At 38.9% G+C, this 15277-nt stretch overlaps 1 protein-coding gene and 1 long non-coding RNA gene across 2 annotated transcripts in view; one reads left to right on the top strand and one right to left on the bottom strand.

Annotated features, from left to right (window-relative positions):
• Positions 1-15277, bottom strand: part of DSCAM (DS cell adhesion molecule) — a 703505-nt gene that overhangs the window by 342920 nt on the left and 345308 nt on the right. The window lies entirely within an intron of this gene.
• On the top strand, positions 8120-10012 carry LOC111524374. The gene is made up of 2 exons (XR_002725769.1): positions 8120-8480; positions 9604-10012. It is a non-coding gene; the product is annotated as an uncharacterized LOC111524374 (long non-coding RNA).

Raw genomic sequence — 15277 nt, 5'->3', positions numbered from 1 at the left:
TCTGCCATGAACTGAATGTTTGCATCTGCACAAAATTTATATGACGAATTCTTAATCCCCAATATGACAGTATTTGGAAATAAAGCTTTTGGGAAGTAATTAGGTATAGATGTGATTATAAGGGTATGACCAGACCTCACTTTCTCTCTCCGCCCTGTGGGATCAGTGAGAAGGCGGCTGTCTGCAATCCAGGAAGGGAGCCCTCATCAGGCACCAAATCTGCCAATACCTTGATCTTGGACTTCCCAGCCTCCAGAACAGTGAGAGATAAATTTTTGTGGTTTAAGCCACCCAGTCCATGATATTTGTTATAGCAGCCCAAGCTGACCAAGATATTGTCTCCAGAAGTCTTTTCCACAGTAGAAATGGATATTCACAGAAACTTAGGGACTTTCCCCCAAATCATTATCATGTTACTTGAAAAATTCTCCCTGGCATATCTGTTAGTATCTGAACATAAAAAAAACATATCCTGAAGTTCTCAAAATTAATCATTCTTGTCCATCATATTTTATCTAACAGGAAGGCCTTCTGCTTCTACCTCCAAAATATATCCTGAATCCATCCACTTTACTCCCTCAAAACTGTACCACACACATCTAAGGATTGTAGCTTTCAAACTCTCTGTGTCCACTTCTCCTTCTCTACAATGTATTCTCTACTCAACATCCACGAGCATTTAGCAATATACCTCATTTAGTGCCTTGATGGAATCCCACTAGACCTAACCACTTACGATGGTCTACGATGGTTTGGGCTTTGACCATATCTCCAAAAGCTTCCCGTCTACTCTCTCCTTCTTCCACCATGGCCAGGCTATGCTGTCCTTCTTTTAATTGCTCTGACTGGAGGCTCTGAGCCCAGATCTCTCCCTGGCTGCGTCCTTCTTGTCATCCTGGCCTCAGTTTTTAAGTCAAATTGCCAACAAAGTCAGTCCACATGATCATGCTCACTCATGATCAGAGACTTGGTTTTATTATACCTGTATCTCATACATGTGCAAGAGATTGGTTTAACATTTTCCTCCTTCATCTAGAAGAGCAAGAACTCATTTTGTCTTGTTCAACATTTCATCTCCATTACATAGAACAGGACTTGGCTATGATAACCTAAAATATTTGTTGAATGCATGGGCTGATTACATGGTCTATTATTGCTTGTATTCAAAACATCCTTTCCTAGGTCTCAGTAAAAAGAAAGCTAAAGTAGCTTTTTTTAGATTTCAGCACATTTCTTCATGTAGACTACATAAAAAGAGTTTGTTCCCCTCCAGAGATGAATATATTCTTATATGAAAATGAGCATATTTTAAGATTGTGATGAATTATTCTTTCATTATGTTCCCTGGCTTTTTACTATGTGGCTAAGCTGTTAGATCTTCAATAAAGGCAATACTATTTGGGGGAAGATTTTAAAAGCATATGTCATTTTTCACTTACAGAAACATATCTTAGAGCTCTTGTTTGTTTTGTTTTTCCTATTGCAATCTATGTGAATTGAGCTAATAGCAATTAAAAGAACAGATGGCTCTGCTAATAAGATGCCAAATGGTAGCACCACCATGATGAAACTTTTATTAGCTGCGCCCATCGTCTCCAACTGACGGCCGCACTGTGTCATGAAACTGAGCTTTCTCCAAAGCCATTTCAATAACAGTTTCTGAAATATTAGAGGAACATAAGAATTAAATCTACATTCTAAGTGCATAGCATTAGAAACGACATGAGCCTCTTAGCATTAACTAAAATGGAAGTGTTTGAAATAGAAGATATATATATAAATATCTATATATACATCATATATCTTATAAATATATACACACACACACACACACACACACACACACACACACACACACACATAAAGGAGTAGATGCAGGCATGAACGAGCTACAGATATTTCCTGAGCAACTGAGTTGCCTGACAAAAATATGCACATGTTGAAAGTTGCATATAAGAGAAAAGAAGAGCCCCCTAAAGAGAAGACATCTAACCCAATGTTATGAGCTGAATTTCCCCCTTCCTCAAAAATTTATGTTAATGTCCTTACCTTCAGTACCTCGAGATGTGAATTTATTTGGAAATAGGGTTGGTCACTGCAGATGTAATATGTTAGGATGAACTTATACTTGGATAGTGTATGCCCCTAATCCAACGTGACCAGTGTCCTTATAAAAAGGGGACATTTAGATACAGGCACGGATATTAACATGAATCCTAATCAGAGCCAACAGGTTCTATGTGGAGGCCACCACTGCTTTTGGCATTATTTATGTTATGACATATTTAGTTCTTAAAATGACCCCAAGAGGAAGATACTGTTATTTCCATTTCTCAGATGAGAAAATTGAGAAACAGAGAAGTTCAGGGACTTGCCCCAGTTTATACAACTAGAAGTACCTGTGCCAGGACAGTGCCCTGGCACGCTGGCTCATGCCCTCATGCAAATCGCTACCCTGGGTTTACATCGCAACACAAGCGTGAGACGGCAAGGCATGGGCAAGCAGAGGTACAAGCAGAGTGGGGCAGAAGCCAAGAGCATGTAAAGATATTTAACCTAAACATTCAACAGAGCTCGGGTGAGGAGAAGAAGATGCCAGGTATTAAGTCTGAGGGACCTATGGGGTTGGGTGGCATTGGCAGAGCAAAGGATTTGGGGTAGGGGAGATTCTGTTTCAGAAAAGATAAGAGCTCAGCTGTGAGCATGCTGAGTCAGCTAAAATCAGTGACTAAAGTCAAGCTGGAGACAGGGCGTTGGAGACCACACTTTGCTTGTTGAGGAGGAGCCCTTCATGAGAACTGAAGTTTAGTAACTCCCCAGGAAGAGGAGTGAAGGAGGAAGGCCAAGAAAAGACCCAGGAAAGGAGTGACAGGAGGCTTGGAGGACCCAAGCCAGCACGGTGCTAAGAAAGCCAGGCAGGAGAGGACTTCTAAAGGATGGTGCAAATGGCCTCAGCTCTCTGTCTTCCTATTGCCATAGCCTTGAGAACATATATAACCTGTACAAAGGGGCAATATTGCCTTTTTGGGAAAATCATGATATTAAATCTGTGTAAGTTCCTGACAGAGAAAAGCACTTTAGAATAGCTCTAATCTGTAATAAAATATGATAAAATATTCTTGCTGAACCAATGAAAATATTAAATGTCTAAGAGTTGGAAATGCACAAAATTGAGTTAAAGAACACTCCACGTCACTACCAAATGACATAATAGAAGACCTGGATAAATTAAGAGGCATATCCAATTCTAGGATTAGACAACTCGATATTACAAAAATGTCAGCTTTTCACAAGTTAAATGAATTATATTTTAATTAATTGCAGAACAAAATTTACTTAGAACTTGACCAAATCAATGTAAATTAAAATGAGAGATTCTTTTCATCCAGGAGATTAGAACAAAAAAATGAAATGTTTGAAAATAAGTGGTCTTGACAAAGGGTGTGGGAAATAAAAACCTCTACAGGTGGGCATGTAAATTGGTGAAGCCTTTTGATTTTTGAAAGGCAACTTGCCAGTATATTTCAAGTGTGAGACTTGCATACTTTTTAATCCATCTTGCAACGTCAAAGACTATCCTATGGAAAAACTCAGACGTGCACACTTTGATGTTCACCCCAAAATGCACTGATGCATAATTTAACAATGAAAAATTATACATAAACCTGCATGCCAATCAAGAGATAACTAAGTAAATAAATTAGGGTACATCTATACTCTGCAGTTACTTAATAGACAGCAAGGTATATGTACACATATCCTGCAGAAAAATATCCATTAGATAGTCTAAAGTGGTTACGTAACAATCTGTAATGTTATGTACCAAAGGCAGTGGTATATGAATAAATTTGTATATGCAAATGAATAGAGAGGCCTGGATCAGCAGATATCTGCCCAAATGTTAACTGTAGTTTTCTCTGAAATCATGAGTGGATTACAGGAAGGGGAGGGGAAATTATGTTTCATTTCACACTGCCATGTATTTGAGTATCTTAAAAGAAGACTCTATTAATGTGCTTCTTGGGTAGTTAAAATTTATTTTGGAAAAAGATGTCAGTGGGTGGTGAGCATATGGACACAGTAGACGTAAACCAAACCCATGTAACACACAACATAGAAGGAGACAAATTTAGGATGATACTGCTGTCGGGAGTAGATGCGTCAAAGAGGGCTTTTATTATGCTTGCTTTTCAAGCTGGTCGCTACCCAGACATGCCTAAAAGCAGAAGGGGAGTCTTTCAATGTTTACTCTGGTCTTTGTATTCCCTCCTCTCCAAACACCTCACACAAAAGTTGAAACTGCCATGTAGTATCCCCCTGAACTTCTGTGATAATTCCCCATTTCACACATAATTGCATCAATCCAGTTGATAAGGGTGTTAGCGCTGCCCCTTCAAAATGACATTTTCCTCTCTGAAGACAAAAGGATCCTCTTGTTTGCCCCACTTACCTGCTGCCCCCAAAGGTTTGCACAGTGCTACATTAAGTGATTCTTTAGAAGATATATGTACTTCGAGTTTTTTCTAAAAATAGAATCAGTAAAATAAGGGATCACATTGAGGGGGCAGAGCCCTTGCCATATCATTTTACTTAACCTTCGTTGGAGCCTATTACGTTTGTGAGAGTATCATCAAGATATCCAAGAAATAATGAAGCCCCAGCATGGATCTTGAGCCGCCTGGAAGAAATCATTTGGCTAGAAATAACATCATCACACCGGGCATGAGGAATAAACTTACAACTCAGTTGGATCCAGTATGTAAGGAGAGATTTGGTGTATATATTTTAAATTCTCTCAAAGCAATTTCACTAAGACATTTCTTTTATGTAAATAAAATTCTCTCAGTGAAATTCTCCTGCAGTTAAATGAGGCTCAATTATACACTACTAATTTAAGCCTGCACACTGCATTCCAACTGTATACCTAATTACCCTATTTAGTTTGTTAATGATCAGATCTTTGTGCAGACATTCGAGTCTGTCATTAATCTTTGCTCTAGTTAGATTTCCAGTTGTTTAAAAGAATGAATCCTTAGAAAGAATTGTATAATTCCTTTAAAAGTAAAGGGATTTTTTATTAAAGGGCCAAAGAAGCTCATAAAACTTATATATTGTATTTATTTATTTATATGATGAACAAGATGGCTTTGGCCACTGACATTTGAAAGCAAATATTTCAGTTGGGAACAGCAACAAAAAGAGTACACTGACAAAGAAAATAAGTCCACTCTCATAAGTGCATTTATGTGAATTGTGAAACGGAAGCTGACGCTAGTAAAGAGCAGAGCTGTTTCAATGGTGGGGGTTTGGAGTGGAGTGTGAATGTAAGGATTTCTGAGGAGGTTGCACTTCAGTGGAAGGTAGGAAGATGAGAAGGGCTTATTCATGGATAAGTGGAGCTAAGAACAAGGTTAAAGGAAAAGTATATATGAGGTGGGAAAAACTGTGGCATATCCAAGAAACTGACACAAGATACAGTTTGAAAATAGAATTCATAGGACATAGAATTGGCCTGAACGCCAGGATGAGGCAAAGGCAATGAGGACCAAGGTGGCTGCTAGGTCTCGGTGAGGAGCCCTGAACAGGTGAAGAGTCCTCCTGCCAGGAGTAAGAACCAGGGGGTGCGGCACTGGCTGTCCATGGCTGACCTATTTTGGATTTTGGGGAATTGAAAGTAGCCCCTTATAGAGATAAGGAAAGGGGAAGGAAGAGAATGCTATTGAATGTGCTCGTTGTATCAGGCGGACTCACATTTAGAAGAGGTACATTGGCCGGGCGCGGTGGCTCAAGCCTGTAATCCCAGCACTTTGGGAGGCCGAGACTGGCGGATCACAAGGTCAGGAGATCAAGACCATCCTGGCTCACCCGGTGAAACCCTGTCTCTACTAAAAAATACAAAAAACTAGCTGGGCAAGGTGGCGGGCACCTGTAGTCCCAGCTACTCGGGAGGCTGAGGCAGGAGAATGGCGTAAACCCGGGAGGCGGAGCTTGCAGTGAGCTGAGATCTGGCCACTGCACTCCAGCCCGGGCGACAGAGCGAGACTCCGTCTCAAAAAAAAAAAAAAAAAAAAAAAAAAAAGAGGTACATCAGCGTTATTTCCTGTCCCCCAAGATTTCTGCATTTTGGGGCTGGAAGGGAGTGTGTATTTCAGGTTGATCATCTGTTCCAGTTGTGGCTGCACAATACAGTGCTGATTAAAAGGCAATACGTGCAAGAAGGAAAAAATAAGTGAAGGAAGGCCAGAGCACGGCGCTTCAACCCACAGTGACTGCTGACCTGGTCTGTGTTAGTAACCCAAAAGGAATTTAAGACATTGGGCTTTTGGCAAAACACATTCAAAATTAACTGTAAAGTCTGTTTATCTGATACAGATGACACAGGATTATGGGAAAGAATCTGGAGAAACAGGAAGCATAAAGAATGAAAATAGACACTATGTTGTGGCCACTTAATATTATGGGACAATGGTTTTTCACACTTTGGGTTCACATATTAATAGGTTGTGAAATCAGTTTCATGGATTGTAACTTTACTTTTTAAAAAAATGAAATAGAAGAGCATAGAATGTATCAGTATGTATCAGTGATGATAAATATTCTGCAGTTTTGTTTCAGTACACCTGTGTGTATATAAGATTATGTATGTGTTTGTATATTTATGTGTGTATTTATGTGTGTGCATTACTGAGTTCTAAGATAAAATGTCTTTTTTCTATGCATTTCTTACTGAGAGTCAGAGCAAAAAATGTTTGAAGAGCCTTTCTCAACATCTTAGAGATGGAATTGTTACTCTTCTGACTAGGCTTCCCTTTCAAAGCAAGGCTAATCGTCTTTAAGCTTCAGCTGGTATACCTGGGATTCTTAAAGTTCTCTCTTTTTTTTTTTGAGACGGAGTCTTGCTCTGTCGCCCAGGCTGGAGTGCAGTGGGGGGATCTCAGCTCACTGCAAGCTCCGCCTCCCGGGTTTACGCCATTCTCCTGCCTCAGCCTCCCGAGTAGCTGGGACTACAGGCGCCCGCCACCTTGCCCAGCTAGTTTTTTGTATTTTTTAGTAGAGACAGGGTTTCACCGGGTGAGCCAGGATGGTCTTGATCTCCTAACCTCGTGATCTGCCCGTCTCGGCCTCCCAAAGTGCCGGGATTACAGGCGTGAGCCACCGCGCCCGGCCTTAAAGTTCCCTCTTTAAACATTTCTGCATTTTAAATTAAAGATGTCTGCATTAGTAAGTCCCTGAGTTCTTATTCCTGGCAGGGGTACTCTTCACCTGTTCAGGGCTCCTCACCAAGACCTAGCGGCCACCTTGGTCCTCATGGCCTTTGCCTGATCCTGGCGTTCAGGCCAATTCTACGTCCTATCAATTCTACTTTCAAAATACATATTGTATCATCTTCTTGGACATGCCACAATTTTTCCCACCTCAAATACATGCTTCAAGACTAGCAAGTCTATAAGGTCACAGGCTTGTTGCATTTATAATGGGAATAGCAGAGAAAGCAGTTTATTTTTGTAAAATGCAACATCGTTTGAAGGTTTTGGATTATGTTTGTTTCCCGATGACACGCGATGATGTCAAAGGAAACTGCAATGAGTTTATTGACCTGTCCATACAAATATACATGCAAATATATGTACCTACGAGAACATCCAAGGATAGAAACCATGTCAGATGTGGTCCCCCATGCCACTCCCACTCCACAGTCTTTGGGTTTTAAATAGTCTGACCCCATGAGAATCTTTCAGGCTGGCTTCCATGTCACAGAGCCTTGCACTGTGAGAGTAACTCAATTCCCTAAATGACTTTCCCAGATCTAGCATATCATAAACTCCATTGCTTTGCAATATTAAACTCCATTGCCTTGCAATATCCTTTGTAACAAAATGGTATTAATAAAATCATAGAGCAACTGCCCACCATATGCAGACCTAGTAATGGAATTAAACGTATCTAAAAAGGCTAATTCCTAATGAGAAGGAAAGGAAACATACCATAAAGTAAAAGTGCAAACAACTGCAGAACAGAGGTAAACACTGTCAGTTGGATATACGTAAGTGCTGATGTAAATAGAGATAGAAAATGATGTATCTGGCTGGGCAGGTGGTTCACGCTGTAATCCCAACACTTTGGAGGCCTAGGCGGGCAGATCACCTGAGGCCAGGAGTTCGAGACCAGCCTGGCCAAAGTGGTGAAACCCTGTCTCTACTAAAAATACAAAAATTAGCCAGGCGTGGTGGCGTGCACCTGGAATCTCCTGCCAGGAGACTGAGGCAGGAGAATTGCTGGAACCCAGAAGGCAGAGGCTTTGAGCTGAGATCATGCCACTACTACACTCCAGCCTGGGTGACAGAGCAAGACTCCCTCTAAACAGAGAAACAAAGAAAAGAAAAGAAAAGGATATATCTATGATGAATTAAGATGGAGTGGAACCCACTGATGGTATGCAGCAGATAAGATGCTATAAAGAAATGATATCCGGACACACGGTGAGAATTTTTTCCCTCTGTAAATCATAATTCTTGTGACTCTTTCAAACGGAAAGCCACAGAAGGTACCAGTTATCCACCCACCTACTTAGGCGCCTCCACTAGAATTCTCAGCATGTTTCTGCAGAAGTAAGATATCTTCACAACTGCTCTGACACTTCTTAATCTTTTTCTTTCTTTTTTTTTTTTTTTGAGAAAGGAAAAGCAAACTACTGGCTTAGAGTCTTTGGAAGAAAATTGTATATGACTAGAATTTAATATTATTGTTTTTCTTTCATTGTATTGCATTTATCTATATGGCTAGTTAAACTGATCTTCCATTTAAAAGTAGTAATGTAATGCTTTTTTTTTTTTTTTTTTTACAATTACATTGTTTTAAGTAAATAACAATTATTCAAAAGACAAAAATACTAGCACACATGGTATTCAGTGATTGCAGATATCATAAAGATAGTTCCTGAATCACTAATATTTGAGAAGCACTGTGTTCACAATGCTTCCTGGAAGAGGTGGGTTATACAATGTTTCTTGGAGAAAGGGGTAGCAGTCTACTGCTAGGAGGGAGACGTGAAGCTACTAAGGTGGACAAGGAGACAGGCAGTTGGCCTGTCCTCTGCTTGGAGATCACAGCCAAGGAAGCACAGGAGAGGCACCCCCTGGAGGAGCTCGAAGGGCTGCAGGGCTGACATGGCCCAGGTAAGTGGGAGTTCTGGGAGGCTCAGGATACTGGTAGATGATTTTCATTTTCAGACTGTGAGACAAAAGATAGACATAAGGGAGGCAAAGGTGAAATCAGGATGGTTAAAGCAGGGAATGCTGAGAGCAGAGCAAGGCAGTTACTAAAGCTGTTACTAAAACTGGACAGCAGAAGGCCTGGCATGGTGGTTCACACATGTAATCCCAGCACTCTGGGAGGCCTAGGCGGATGGATCACCTCAGGTCGGGAATTAGAGACTAACCTGACCAACATGGTGAAAACCCATCTCTACTAAAAACACAAAGCTAGCCGGGCATGGTGGTACATGCCTGTAATCCCAGCTACTCGGGAGGCTGAGGCAGGGGAATTGCTTGAATCTGGGAGGCAGAAGTTGCGGTGAGCTGAGATCACGCCATTGCACTCCAGCCTGGGCAACAAGAGTGAAACGCCATCTCAAAACAAAACAATGACAACAACAGGACAGCAGAGATGGACGACGGGTCAGGAAAGCTAACCAGGCAGCGGGAGGCCAGGACAGAAAGAGGCACAGGGAGCTCAGCTTAGTTTTGCTACAGGGGATCTCTCAGGCTCACAACGGGTCAGTCCTCTAGGGAAGTTCTGGCCTCATCATGATCCTTATTTCATCTCACTCCCCAAGTCTTTCCTCTGTCCCTCCTCCCACTGCCATTTATTTATTTAACTGAAAAAGTACCAATCACCCACATATGCATAAAATACTCATCCATGTACTTATTTCTTAAAATTGATTATTGTTAACATTTGGTGTCATTTGCTTTATTTATTTTTAATGAAAGAAATAAAACTTCACAGAAAATGCTTTTTCTTTCTTCCCTCCCTATCCTTTTTCTCCTAAAAAACCCTATTATCAGAAATATTAGTGTGTATTTCCAGTTTTGATTTTTTATTTTGTTACACACACACTCCCACACATAGATGTGGCAATGAACTTCACATAGTACGGTTCTGTATTTTCTCTTCGTTTTTCAAACTTACAAAAGTATTTTACTATTTCTCATGGAATAACTCACTTTTCCCATCCAACATTATGTTTTCTTAGGATCTATGTTGATATAAAGAAATCTAGTTCATCCTTTTTAATGAAAATAAAGTATATTTTATGAATGCAACTCATGCTAACCATGGCAATAAAAGCTCCATCAAGCATCGTTTAGTTCTGTATTTTGTTCAATGCTGTATTCCCAGCCCCTAGAACACATATAGAGTAGTTGCTCATTAAATGTTTGTCAAATGAACGAATCAATGAATCCACTCATTCCACTGCTGACAGGCAGTAAAACCAATGGCAATTTTTCACAAAACTTTACAAGATTCCTTGGCACCCACATAAGAGTCGTGCTAATACGTCTACCTAGAAATGTATGTATTGTGTTGACAGCTTTTGTGTTTTTGGTTTTGTAGGATTCTCTGAAATGTTGTGTGACTTCTTAAGGGCTTGGCACATACTGTGGGCTGTTGATGTGGCTGAGGGGTTGGCTCTCACGTGACCACTGCAGAGAGGCTGTGGGCCGCCTGTGCACTTCATAAGCTCCTCGTCCCCCTCTGACAGCTCTTTGCAATGCTTTGTCTTTTCTTCAAAACTTTATATATATATATAAAGATATATATATTTATCTATTTATATCTATATATTTATTATAGATATAAAGATATACATATTTATATCTTTGTCTTTATGTATATTATATATTATATATAAATATATAATATATATTTATCTTTATATATAAATATATCTTAAATATAAAACTATATAAACTTTATATAATATATAAAATTTATATATAATATATATTTTATATATAAATTCATTCCTTTATAAATATATATAAAATTTATATATATTATATAAAATACATATTTTTATATAAATATATATTATATATACACACACATATATATTTTTTAAAAACCTGATAAGCCTTTGTCAGAAAAAGTGGGTGAATTCTTCCAAGTAATGAAATAATGCAAAGTATAAAATAAAGAGGATAAACAGATCCACAGCTAGGAACACAAGGTAACTTTGGCCCAATGGGATTTTGCCTTCGTGCTTTAACGCACAGTCACTTTCTGTGCAAGGTTGTAAGTGTTCACCACGAGCTTTAGGTGGATCTAGCCCTGCGTGAACAAACCGCTAGTGTCACTGGATCAACGTTAATCTACATTTCTGTGTTCAAGCAATATCATGGTCCATTAATTACGTGCACTGCAATTTAATAGCCTTGCAGATCTTAACACTGTGCTTTTATTTCATTTTTGCCTAGGCCCGCCTCACCGCTAAATATAAATGGAATAAAGCATTTGAAAAAAAAGTATAAAAATGTGTATGTTTATCATTGCAAAGCAATTCTGAATGGATTTTGTAAACTTTGCAAAATTAAAAGGAAAATACAGTCTGGACATTAAGCCTCTTTCCAGGTTTTCAGATTCCGAAGCTTTAGTTGAAGGCAGATGAAGAACGTACAAGGCTATTCTAGAGACTTTTGTAAAAGTGAATGAATGCCCTTTGCTACAAAGGCACCTGCCTGGTGCTGAGGAATTGGCCTTGGAGCCGCAGCCCATGCAGGACCGCTGCAGGAGAACACTCGGCGCCCCCTGCTGGTCAGACCGCGGTCCCGCAGCGTGGCACAGAGGGCTCCACGGCACACATAGTGTGGGAACCGCAGGATGAAAAACACTCCCAGAAATGAAATAGTGAATGCCTGTGGATCTGGCACCACCTTTACACTTCCTCGTTAATAACACATGATTTTTGCTTTATTAACCTATACGCACGTCCCATGTTTACACTTCCTGGGCTTTGACAGAAACTCGTGATCAGCAAAATTCTTTCAATGAAAACTTGTCAAATTACTTCTCCACTTAAAGTGGAAACACTGATGTTTTTCTTGAACTCCACGTTTATTTACATTATTTTTAAACTTTATTTTTGCTTTAAAACCATCTAATTAATTTTCTTTTAGACTATTAAGGTAGGTTTTGGTCATTTCTGTCATGAAATGTACGTCAGAGTACATTATTTGGAATCTTATTTTTCCATTTTTTTCAGGTAGTTTAATATAGTCAGGGAATCAGAAGTGAGACGTAGCAACTTCCATTTCTGACTATGCACACAACTAATTATTTTGAAAACTCTAGGTATAAGAAACTTAGACATGCTACATAAATATAATATTGACTGAAACGAACGGCAGGTTTCTCAAGTAAGGAAAGTCCTCTCGGCTCTATAAAGGAAGAGGGAGGTGAGTACCTAACAGCAAAGATCTTGTTGATACTATCTATAATTTCCCTGTGACATTTGCACATTTAGGGGAAAAAAAACATAGTTTAACAGCAATGAGGAAATGGAAAGTTGTTAGTCCTATACAAGTCCTACACAAGAGAAGTCTGCAGAAAGCTACAACTTCACTAAAAGATTGGACCTGAAAAAAAAAATAGCCTTTGCAAATACCCTTGCCTTCCTAGCCTAAGCTTTATGCAGGGATTATGTCTAACCATAGTACTCGCCTTGCTCTGGTTTGGGATTTGTATTCTCACTGTCTGCAGGGTCCAACAGACCTCACTCTAGAAAGTAACATATAGTGACTCCGCTTCTAAGGACATCTGGCAAAAGCAAAGACAAATAAATCTTCCCTGGAAGAAGGAGCACTGAGAAATGTTTACAGATGAAGCTTGATTCCTCCCTTCCAATCTTGAGCTTCCAATACCAAACCTCTAACACATCAGAGAACAATTTATCATAAGAAAATGGTTAGAAGAAGCAACAGAGTCCTCAGATAATGAAATAACTCAACCTTGTTTACACAACAAGTATTTTAAATGTTGTAAAACTATAGAATTGGATTAAAAATAAGATACGTGAACAAGAGTATATCATAAATATAAAAATATTAAACAATAAAATATGTGCAGAATGGACAGAAATAAAACACATAACCCTTGACATAAATATTCATATTAGACACAAGTGGGAAAACCTAGTGAACAAGAAAATAAACTCACAGAAATTACTCAGAATATTTCCTAGAGAGAATAAGAAACATATGAAAGAAAGAAAGATACATATGAAAAAAAGGTTAAGAGACTTGTATAAAAGATGGAGGAAATCCACATGGCTGATTACAGTTCAAGAAAGAGAGAGTAGAAAAAAATGGCAGAAAGCAATATTTGGGAAAATAATTTGGAAATTTCCCAGGATTGATAAGAACTAAGAGAGTTTGCCAATAGCAGGCTTGCACCTGGAACTAAAGGATGTTCTTCCAGAAAGGAAATTGTACTCAAGAATGAGATGCAAAAAGAAGGGTGGAGAAAGAACTAGTAATCCTTAACAAATAATAAGTGTATAAAGTGATAATAACGGCAAATATGATTGATACAAAAATCCAGATGCATCTAGAACACTGGAAGACAATCACATTTCAGATGGGAGGGAGGTCACAAGAGAGGGTATCATGAAGTCCTGTGTGTCTCGGTATGAGGTAGGTCAGCGTGCTGTATTTGTGGGTGAAGAAAATCAATCTCTTTAGTGCTTTTGACACTTTTCCACAAATTCCATTTCACCGACATCTTAACCTAGCAGGCATCTCTTTACTGTTTGAGGAACCAGACCTTGTTCTTTACAGTTTCCATAAGGCTCTTGTGGTCATTACTCTAATTAATCTTCATGGGAAAATCACAGGAGTTAAGGCCATTTTAAATTTCCCTCCTCCACTGATAGACCAGCTGTGTTCTTTGAAAATATTTGATAAAACTCTAAGCATTGAAAACTTTACATTTTGGAAAGTGTGTTCCATCCTACTAAAACCTATTACAATCCATTCAAATGCACATACCCTATTGGAGTAGGGTGGTATAAATTCACCACTCTAGGTAAGCCAATTTTGCCTTTTAATTTCATTCTCTATATTTTCTCCCCACATTTTACCACTTAGCAATTGTTTACAAATTCCATGTAGAACATGCTTATTGCATGTTGGCTTTTCTTAGCAATTCTTACAGTAGATATAGTGTACAGTGTAAATACCCTGTGCCATTTAGAAATGGGAGGGATACAAGATGGTAAGTTTACTCTTTCCTTCAATGTAATTCAACACGTATTTAATAAAAGTAAGATATTCCTGCATAAAAGATGAATATAAATCCCCAGTGTTTCGAGATAATTTGCTCTCTTCTTGAGAGTACAAAACGGTTTTCTCCAATGTACATTTTACTCATTTTGATATCTTCTGATAAATTAGTCTCATGTCATGCTGAGAAAACTTCACTTGTCATTTGAGCAAGGATATCATGAAGTCATTATAAATGTCTAGCATTGAAACCATCTTTCTTTCATTTCCTGGTATTAAATTTTAATTAGAGAATATTCTTTTAAATAGCCAATATTTTATGAAGAGAAATAACAAAAACGAGGACCATTAAAGAAACAGCTAATGTTCTAAAAAAGACATCTGATTAGTGGGCACCACTTCTTTCTGGTACATTCCAAAGATATCCACTGTATTTGGCTAAACCACAACACATTATAGAAAATCTATGCTGAATTATCATCATAGGATTTTTCTCATTAATACTGTCCAGGGATATCGACTAAATTATTTGTTAAATTCTCCAAATCATTTTACTCATATGGACCAAGTTGACAAAGAGCTTACCAAGTGAACCATAAAGTACATCAGAATCTGGATTTATCTGACTCGGGTTAATGAAAAGAGTGATAAACCACACCCTAAACTCTCGTTTTTGAAAGAAGATATAGCCTGTTACCATCCCAGAATGGACAACTACTCTCGAGAAATCTTCCTGTACACTGGCTGACTTGTTTGCCTGCACTGCTTCCTACCCAATGGCCATGGCATGTGTTCATGCATCATGTAAGAGAAAACTTAAGAACAGAGATTTCGGAAGGATGCAAAAGTGAGAGAACAGGTGTGGACGTGAGGACATGGGGAATAAATGAGAACGAATGTATCCTAAGAGGACATATTGTGTGGCCAGAGCTAGAAGTCTGGGTGTTTATTCTCTTGGGGATCACCATCAGGCATCATTGAGAATAAACCTCCTT

The sequence above is a fragment of the Piliocolobus tephrosceles genome, chromosome 19 (genome assembly GCF_002776525.5).
Source record: "Piliocolobus tephrosceles isolate RC106 chromosome 19, ASM277652v3, whole genome shotgun sequence".
NCBI classification, from domain to species: domain Eukaryota; kingdom Metazoa; phylum Chordata; class Mammalia; order Primates; family Cercopithecidae; genus Piliocolobus; species Piliocolobus tephrosceles.
The sequence above is the reverse complement of the archived record's forward strand: the minus strand, read 5'-3'. Positions and strand labels throughout refer to the sequence as shown.